Raw genomic sequence first — 10,167 nt, forward strand, 5'->3', positions numbered from 1 at the left:
AAACAAAGAACCAGAGCAGACATTTTATTTTGAAAGGCTAATCAAAATATCTATCTATGCTAACTTAGCATTATGAAACATTGGACAAACCTAGAATATAAGCACAACATGTGTATAATTATTCAGATAGCCATAGCATGCTAACAAGTAAACTAAACTCTTATTATCACCACAAATAACTAAATCCATTGAATTATTCATTCTCTGTGTCACTTTTGGAACAATTCAGCCAACCCTGACTGAAGAAAGAGCAGCGCTTCTTCTTCTGTAGCAAATAGTGATACACTCATGTACAGTGCCTTCTAGCTGTTGCTGCTGTTTTTTTTTGTTTTTTTTTAATCACATATACGTTGCATCTGACTTCAGCCTATAAGTCACATCTCTGGCCAAAGTGTGCAAAAACATTGCAATCCAAAAATTATGGTACGAGCTGTTTTCACAAAAAAATACATATTAAAAAAAATCCCTGTTTACCGCAGCACCACCTTCTACTGTGTTCATGCTAGCTGTGTCTGGTGGTAGAAAGAGCTAATGGGTGGAGCCAGGGATGGCGCTGTCAGCATGGCGTAGTGTAACTGGCCTGCATTGGTTCATCCCCACTCTTTGGTCTGCTGGCAGCTCGTTTATATTTAAGCGGTTGCTTTGCCGCACCAAGGTTCACTTGCTAGTTTTCAAGGCGCATGCGTGGTATAGACCGCTAGCGTATCATTGTAGTGTGGCAACTAGAAAAGCAACATTAACTGAGGTTAACCAGCAGCTCGTCTTTTTCTTGCTTTACTTTTTGTACATTGTGAATACCAGGAATTTCATGCTGTTTGAAAGAAAATGGTGGACACCTAAGAAGAAGTAAAGAGGAAAACGGAAATGCTAGCTTAGCGTCATATTGGTGCTTTCTAATGTCGTCATCACTTTCTGCCAATCAACAGGTGGCTTCAGCGGCTACTCCCCAACAGTCCTGTTCCATTTTTCTATGGACATACAACGTATCGGACCCCTGAAGAGGTACGGTTCAGTACTGTTTAATGGGTCAATTTTACAATGGAAACACTCAAAATACCGGACCAGACCCCTTTGTGAAAATAAGGCTATTATATGGAATAATTTTATTCAATATGCATACATCATCTTTGATGTCAGTAAGAAAAACAGGTGTGTTTCTGAGGTCAAAATGTTTCTAAGGCTGTTGCAATAACAAATGGATGAAAGGGAATTCCCAACCTTTGAAGTAAATAAAATCAATCATTATCTTAAATATCTTAAATAAAACATAAATTTTGCTCATCGTATGGGAAAACGACAGTTTAGTCCTCCTATAGCATCAAGTCCTAAACCCAGCCGCTACATAAGGAGTCTCAATCCATCTTCACTTGCCCACTTTGTTATAGAGTCTCAGATAAAAGATCAGTATTTAAATTCACACTTCCCTTTCTAAACCAGTCACAATGTAAATAGTGCTGTAAAGTTGCAAATTTTCCTTCCTGGGTATTCATGCTGCTATAGACCCAAATGTTACAGAGCTGCTTGTTTATAAATGAACAGCATTCAGGGGCAACACAGCAAAGTTTTCAGCCATTATGAAAGATGCTAATAAAGAAGGCCAAAGAAAAAAGGCCTGTCGGATGAAAGCCATCAGACAAATAGTTTCTGTGAAAGGCTTCCCGATGAAATGCAGATCTCCAGTGTAATGAGACTGAGAGGCGGAGGAATTCGCTCCTAAAGGGATATTGATTTCAGTGCGTATGGAGTCGCACAGTTTGACTCGCAGTTAATAGAAGTCTTGATTATAAATTATAGTGGTGTTCAGGAGGCTAAAGCAACAAACAAATTTAGCCTCTGCTGTCTGAAGGAAACTATTTAAGACGCGTCTAAGTTTCTCTGGAAATATAGATGTCTACGGCTCTGCAAGGCTTTTAATTTGTAATTTATGTTCTCGGTTGTGCCAAAGGGACTCTGGAGTCAGGTGTGAAGGAAACAAGACCTACTGAAGAAAACACATGAAAACACACAGGTGCAAATGTAGTTCTCCCCTCACGTGGACACATTCTTACCATATAACATCTGAACTAAGAGTAGTACATTGAGAAATCACCTGGTTTTCTCCTATTTCTAATTTTTTGGGGAAAAAGTTGTATCATTATGTCAAAAAAAATGATATATTAGGTAACAAGCAGTTTGTTTAGTTTTTAGTTGCTGCTTTAAATGGTTTGTGCCATTTTTTTTTAATTAATCAAGGATCTTGGATTTCTCCGTTTCAGTCTGATGGGATTTTCTTTTTTCCACTTGTCAATGATGAGTTGATTTCAGAACTACTCATCCCTTTTCTCCCCTTTTTACATTAGTTTGACACTCATGTCATGCACACGATGAGAAGACCTGAAACAGACAAAAGGACTATAAAAAGAGGACGCCTGATGCAGTGTAGAATAAAGACATGAGTCAACAGTACTATATCTAGCCAAAAGTGACAGACCCCAATGAGTTTTATTTTCCCCCTACCATATTAATCAGGTTGTGTAATCCAAACTGTGACCCAATCTACCTTTCATAAATCTATCCCCAAACCTGTGTTCAGTTTACTGCTGATGCTTGGGAAAGCAGCCGCGGGGCCTGCAGCAGATTTCCCGAGGCATTGCACAACATTCCACTGAAAAGCAGGTCAAGCTCATTTGAGACCTACCACACCTACCCTCTCACAGATACACTCCCCGGGTCCCAGATGAGAGATCTGATTCCAGCTACTGATATTTCAGGAGAGCCTGTGCTTCACCAAAGATAGTAGCGCACAAATCATTGGATATCTTATTGTCGCAGAAGGTGCAACTGTGGCCCAGAATACAAATAGAAGCAGGAAAATGGTTACTTTGCTCTAGATTTTTTTCTTTTTTGTGTGTGTGGCACACATGTGCTCTGTCCTTTTCCTCTTAGATTACAGTTACTCTTTCTACTTCTGTGTTTATCTTTTTAGTGTATCTACTCTGGTTTCCATTTAATTGTGTCCTCTGTAAACATGTCAATGACTTGTATAAACCACAACTGCTGAAGATTTGCCTTCCTTTTTTGATTACAAATTAAATAAATGGCACTTGACAGAAATGTGACTTTTTAAATTATTTATTTATTTATTGGTTCATAACTCAAAAATATTTTAATAAAAAAATAAGCATTCAATTTATAAATAAACATTATCAGGATTTGTTATTTAAAAAAATGTGCAAAGTAAAAAAAAAGTCAACATGAGACAACAATTTTAAAGTAACACATTTTTTAAGCAAAATTCATATACAAAAAACATCTGTAATAAATTTCTAGATTTATAACTAAATATTCACAATTTTGACTTTCCAATTTATTGGATTGTTACAAAAATTAACCCCTTTTAACATAAATGCACAGCTCTATTTAGTCTACTTTGGTCTATTAGTAAATTTCAAAGAAATAGTTGTGTTTTGACCTCCACTAAGAGGTTTTTCTTTGCGATTTGAAAATCCAGTGGTTTTGGTTTAGGGAAATACCAAAATTTTCACGCCTTCTTTTGACTTTAAACACTTTTAAAAGTGGCTGCAGTGGACCAAACCACCTAGAATACCCTGAACTTCTTGTTTTTGGGTGGAGTATTCTTAAAAAAAATAAAATCAAGAAGAAATACAAAAATCCAATAGTCCTTGTAATTTATTGACAAAAAAACTCCCAATATAAGATATTGCAGCAAAGGGATCGCTTTAGTGTTTGCATTAAAATAAATGATTTTGTTACTAAACCCTTTAACGCCAAAGATGTCGCCATAATGACACGCGCTCTTTGACATACTGTTGCTCATCAACCGTTTACGTGAATCAACTAATTCTGATGAGGAGAAACGTAAAATGTTTCATAACAACACAAAGTCGCTTATTTCTGTGGCAGAATCTGATCAGATTGATGTCATTTGTATAAACACTTCACTGGTGTACAGAGTTGCATATCAGCGCAAAGCTGCTTTTTTCAGAATCCACTGGAATCAGGGGTGGACTTAGCAAGTTCAGGGGCCCCGGGCGAATGACAACATTTTGCCCCCTGCAGTGCTTTTATTATTATTATTTTTAATCCTTATCGAGGATAAAGCATCTTATTACTTCCTTACAGGTCCACTTTTAGACAGCATTAATTTCAAGAATCCAAATGTTCTGATTAGCATTTAAAAGCTGAAATCACACTTAAATGTTAAAATGTAATAAATAAAAATTTACAAATTTTACTTGGAAAAAATTGAATTTATTGAATGTGCTCATTTATTAATTACTCAATTCCTAGTAGGTGGAAATGTCGTAAGTCTTGCATGCATTGACCATACAATAGAACATGTACAGATAATGCTTGGGAGTTTCTCCCTCACTGGAATAGTGCATTGCTACAGAGGGATGGGGGGGATGAAACCCTTTCACATGATCAGCCTTGTGCCATTTCACTACTTTGGGGTGGAATTTTCATGAAAGAGTTAAATAATAATAATAGTTGCTGTAAATTTTATTTTAGACACTTTTATTGGTTGTTCAGCTCAGGGTTCCATACTGTTGGGGGGCCCAGGCAATCGAGTACTTTTACCTAATGGTAAGTCCGCCCCTGACTGGAATGACATTAGTGGTGCAAACGTTTGTAGAGTTAAAGTAATGAAAAGAATATCAACACTGGAGCTAAATCTCAGATGTAAAAGGTTCAATGGATGTGAGTTTGGTAACTTAGTTTTCCAAAAGGACCCAATAAATAAATACAAGAATGAGTAAGGGGGTTGAGACAACAGATGTGTGAAAAATATTACCATTGATTTTATCTAGGATGTATTTTGACCTTTTAAATGAATCAATCTTTTATAATATATATTTTTAAATGTAGTTATCACTTTTTTTTCTATTCCAGTTTTAAATACGTTGATATCCTGCAGCTATGACGCTTAGACTTCTTGCCTCAACTTCAGTTCCAACTAAAGGCTTCGCTCTGGAAAGTTTTGTCGGTGACTCAGTGACAAAGACCTGCAGAGTCTTTCCAAGAGATCCACCCTTTGGTTTTTGGGAAGGCGTCCTCTCGTCTGATTGGTTGGCCACAGGTCTCTGCTGTGTGCCCTATCTCATGAGCCTTTCTGCATTCTTGCCGTCAATCCCCCCCCCCTCCCTCAAAATGACATGCTGTGGTGCCAAATGTTGGTGATTCAGCTGACTCACAAGCATGTGGGCTGCCAGCTACTATCCTGCTCCCTCCAACGCACATGCTCAAACACAGATGTTCCAAACACAGCCAATTAGAGAAAAAAAATAGCTCAGAGTCTTGAGACTATACTGCACTTTAATCATTTAAATTCATACGACTGACCTTGCAAAATGCATTTGCGGATTTATTCAAACATTTATCATAACTTGCCCCTTCAGGTTTTATTCCTTTTACTTTTCTGATTCTCTAATTTGCATGGAGGCTCTAAAATAATCATTTCCTCCCCAGAGAGCGCCAGACTGAGTCATTCCTCCAATTACAACTCGCAGAAAGTAAACACAGGGGCACGGAAATGTAGGCAGAGAGCTCCCCGGCAGGCAAACCACCTCCCCCTGTTACCTATCACACGCATGCAAGAGCACACACCTTACATTTACATTTGTCAACCAACAAGAAACACGGCTTTTCTCCTCTTTCCTTCAACAATTACTACTGTTTTGTCAGACGTTTGAGTTAAAGCTGCATTACTTGTTTAAATACTTATAATGACTAATACGAGACGTGTAATAAGCAGTTCTATGAGGGAAGCTGGTAGAGCTAATGAATGGTGTGCACGCTGTGTTTAGTTGATACCCTGGTATCAAGTGCGGATTGATCCATGGGATGTCGGTTGCTGGGCCTCATTAGCTCCAAGGGACAGGGTTGTCAACTTGACACCACACACACTCCCTGCATGTGACCCGACTTCCCGTGAGTGGGTGTGTATAGGTAGGAATAAATCATCATCTTCATTGTGCAGAAGCGCATTTAGTCTGAGGTGGAGGTCGTTTAGGAGTGTGCTAAGATGGCTTCCATTTGTTTTCATGAATCCGTGAAAAAACACATTAAAAAAGTGTTTTTTCTGTATGTCTCATTCATGTATTTGCTTCGATTGATCATCTATGACATCCCCTTTAAAGACCCACTCCCATGAAACTTGGAGGACATATATAAAGAAAAACAAGGATAAAATTGCATTTCTGAGTATTACTTTATTTCATTGTTGACGACTAGATCCATGTACGTCTTTGTTTTCCTCGTCTGAGCTTGGATCTGACTCAAAACTGTACGACTGCATAGCTCTAGTATTGCTCACCATTTTTGTTTTACCAGTAATGTTATGTTGGGGGTGTAAGGGGCTATAAGCTAGAGAGAGAGGTGGATGATGGGAAATGGGGTTGGGTTTACTCAAGTATTAACAGAGGTGAATTTCTAATGCAACTTTGCAGAAACTATGTTCTTGAAAATGATACAAACTTTTATATTTTGTCTATAAAGACCACTGGGAACGCATTTAAAATACAGTATTCACCCCTTATTTGCAGGGGATCCGCGAATATGCAGCGTACACGAAGAACCCCCTAATATTTTTTTTTTTTAATTCAGAACAAAAGACTTTACAACAACGGACTTTATGATGCACATGAAGACTGTCTCTCTGTGCCCTAAAATCCGGAGCACATGTTTCCTCCTTCATCAAATAAGTGCGAGAGGCCATCTTCTTCCAGAAGAGGCCGGTTTCATCCATCATAAACTCCTGCTCAGGAACATAACTATCCTCCCCGATTATCTTCTTTAGCAAATCAGGATTTTTCTTTAGCTGCTTCTGAGTCAGCTGATACTATTTCTCCATGCAGGGGGTATGGAGAGAGAAGGAGGGGTAGGCGATAGGCCAGCATGCCCTTCACCTCTAAACCTTAGCACCTCCTTCAGATGAAAACATTTCATACAAGCATCTTGAGTTGTCTGAGTTTTTGTGTCGAGCTGTGACTGAAAAAAATCTGAGAATAAAGAAACGCAAATACGCGAGGGAACACTGTCAAAAAATGATTGGAGCGGGACTATGTTGACTTCACAAATGATCAGAGTTATGATACTTCAACAGCTCTGGTGCAAGATGATTTTAATCTTTTGGGGCCAAAGGTTGCTGGAGCCTATCCCAGCTACTGTTGGGCGAATGCGGGGTACACCCTGGATAGTTTGCAATTCATCGCAGGATGTAAAGTTGGACATTTTAGCCTAAAATTTAGTCTCCAGTGGTCATTTAAGGAACTGTAGCATTTGCAACTTGTAGATTTGCTTCAAATTTGGGATAGGAATGTGGATGATCATTTATAATCAATGTTGCATAATTTAACAGGAAAAAAAGTGTTTTTATTGCTTTACTCGCATTCTTTTGTGGCACTTTACAAACTTTGAGGGATTTTAATTGCAGTGTGTCAAGATTAAAGCACACCATAAATAAAGCCTTCCATTACACCCTGTATCCCCAACTCCACTGACTGTGGCCTGCCGAAACCTCTGGCACCCCTCCCTCCTAGTGCACAAACACACACCCGTCCCACCTCACCTTCACACTGACCCAAATACCCACTCCACCGGGCTATAATCAGAGTTGCAGAGGTAAGCAGAGTGAAAGCACAGGAAAGACGGTGGGGGCCAACGTTTGACCCCCATTCAGTGCAGTCAGAGGGCCGGACCGGGCCCCGAAAGCTCAGATTACACCCCACATAATGAGAGGCCTGGGTCAGCAGGCTGTGCCTCTCTGTCTCACTATCGGTCACACAGAAACACAGGCAAACCCGCAGTGGTATCATTGTTGAACTCCTGCGCTGTTCCGTTCTCCTCTCTGGTTTCTGCACCGACAACTGCCAGCAAAGCCGCTCTATATGAGCCTGTAGCCAAAGGCGTCACACACGTTTGATTCTGGGCTCTAAAGTGTCAACAGATAATTGAAAATTTGCTTAAATTTCTACAGCAAACCAATTCATTTTTGATTTGTTTATGCTAATTCAATAGCATCAAAAATATCTACTTTAGCAGGTACAACATCTCAGTTGAATACTCTTATAAAAACTGTGATTTTCATGTTGTCTTTTATTTTGAAAAGTGCATTTGTCAAAATTTAGAAAAAAGAAATGGTAAACTTTTAAATTATATTGAAAGAATTAGTTTTAAACACTATTGCTCTTTAGAGTTCCACCCTAGTTTTCGGTTAAATAACCTTTCCAGCTTGCCATAGATTTATTGTTATGTGGAATACAGTCAACAGTTTGTCCTCTCTCAGCTGTGGCGGTAAACCATACTGAAGCAGAGCTTTTTCTGGAAGCTCTGTGTGCAGAGCTGGGGACAAAGCCTGGCTCCTTCGCAAACACATCCATTCACAGCCTCACATGTGTGGGCCCACATTGTGTTGATTCCTCCATGCTTTCAGAGCACCAAGGCCATCCTCATTGTGAGATGCTGCCTCCAAAGTGCACCAAAAGTGAGCATGATTTCATGTTTTCAGCCTATTTCTATACTCTAAAGGGGGCTTGCTATTATATGTGCTTGTAAATAAAGTATTATTGCATCACAGTGGATGTTTTGATTTTGAGCAGATCCTGAAGTTTCCCCCTCAGGAGTCTGTGTGCATGTAAGGAATAAAAGGAAGGAGTGAGGTCACAGACTTTTGGCACAAAGGCTCACAACCCAAGGTCTAACTGGAGTACAAGCAGCCTTTGTCCGAACCCTGTGTGGAGTGCTCTGTGCTGCATTACAATGAATCCAAGAGGGAGTGGGGATGTGGAGGAGGAAGAGGAGCGAGGGACGCTAGCGGTCCTGACTGATTAGCGGGAAGGAGTTTCACCTCCGTTCTCTGCAGCTGAAAACGAGTCAGCGACACCTAAAGCACCTACTGTGTCCTCAATTCAGGATTTTTTTTTTTTTTAGCGCTTTGCTTTATGACTCGACATTGTGCATCTTTGAGCAATTTTCCTTTTTTCTCTCATGATGCGCATAAGAACTCAAAATATTTAGGTGCAAGAAAACTGGACTGAGTGAACCCTTCCACCCGCATTCTAAACAGGAATCACCTGCTGGCTCCAAAAAGCTAAAATCCCATAGACTTCTATTGAGAAATAAAAAGCGATTACTCAGTCATTCTATTTGTCAGAATTACCATTCGTTCTCTGATACATGTTTTTGCTAATCTTAATTGAACATTACTTTTTTGTCTTTATCGCTAAATATTCAAGTTATAAACGGACCAATCAGATGCCTCAGTTAAGGCCGTGTGATTTGTGCTTATTCCACAGAATACATGTGGAAAAAGTGAGAAAAGTTGTGGCTTTTATGTGAAAATTTTCACAGATGTATGTATCACAAATGAACTACGATAAAACCACAGAAAAAAGTACAAATAAACCATGGAAAGAAAATGTAAACTTGCGCTTCATTGAATTTCTTCACTTTGACACACTTTGACTCTGGACAGAAGTTACATCGCGTCAGCGCTATGGACAACACCCACCGCGGTTCCAACTTCCCATCTGGTTCCAACATGGCGACCTCCGTACTGCAGGAAAATGCCGACTGAATTGGCTTCATTTCCTTGGAGCCGGAAGCAAGACATTTTCTATTGGTGATGTCACTCAGTCCAGTTCTCTTAAACAGTTCATGGTTCCAGCCTCCTGCACAGTCTGCAAGAAGGCTTTCATTGGACTAATGTCAGGCTATCATCTGAGAACATGTGGTCTTCTGTTCCCAAGGCAGGAATTTTAGAATTCTCTGAGTTTTTGCTCAGTCAAGGTAAAGAAAAAAGGAATGAGCCCAACAAAATATTTACCAAAATAAAATAAAACAGGTAAGTCTTGTCAAAAACTCTCTGTTTATGCAGACCAGTTTTTAGTTTTCAAGCTGTCCTTGCTGTGTTTAGGATTAAAGGACATTAGTGCATTTAAACGCTCTTTAAAGCATTTGTGTTTGATCACTGCTGCAGAGGAAACCTTTCACAGAAAACACATGCCATCTGCTGCCTCAAATAGAGCTGTTACTCACATAAACAGCCAAAAAAAAGTAGAGGAGATTAGTCTCGGCACCCGTAAAAGCTTTATATAGATATTTTTTTAGCATTTATGGTCACTCTTAGCCTTTGAAATGCTCACCAAGGTGCACAAACATCATTTT

At 39.4% G+C, this 10,167-nt stretch overlaps 1 long non-coding RNA gene across 2 annotated transcripts in view; it reads left to right on the forward strand.

Moving 5' to 3' along the window:
• The window catches only part of LOC118599066, a 27,409-nt gene that overhangs the window by 9,830 nt on the left and 7,412 nt on the right, over nt 1-10,167 (forward strand). For both annotated transcript variants that reach the window (XR_004948349.1, XR_004948348.1), the window contains exon 4: nt 927-1,002. This is a non-coding gene — a long non-coding RNA (uncharacterized LOC118599066). The remainder of the gene's footprint in view (nt 1-926; nt 1,003-10,167) is intronic.

This window comes from Oryzias melastigma, linkage group LG8, assembly GCF_002922805.2.
Source record: "Oryzias melastigma strain HK-1 linkage group LG8, ASM292280v2, whole genome shotgun sequence".
NCBI lineage: Eukaryota > Metazoa > Chordata > Actinopteri > Beloniformes > Adrianichthyidae > Oryzias > Oryzias melastigma.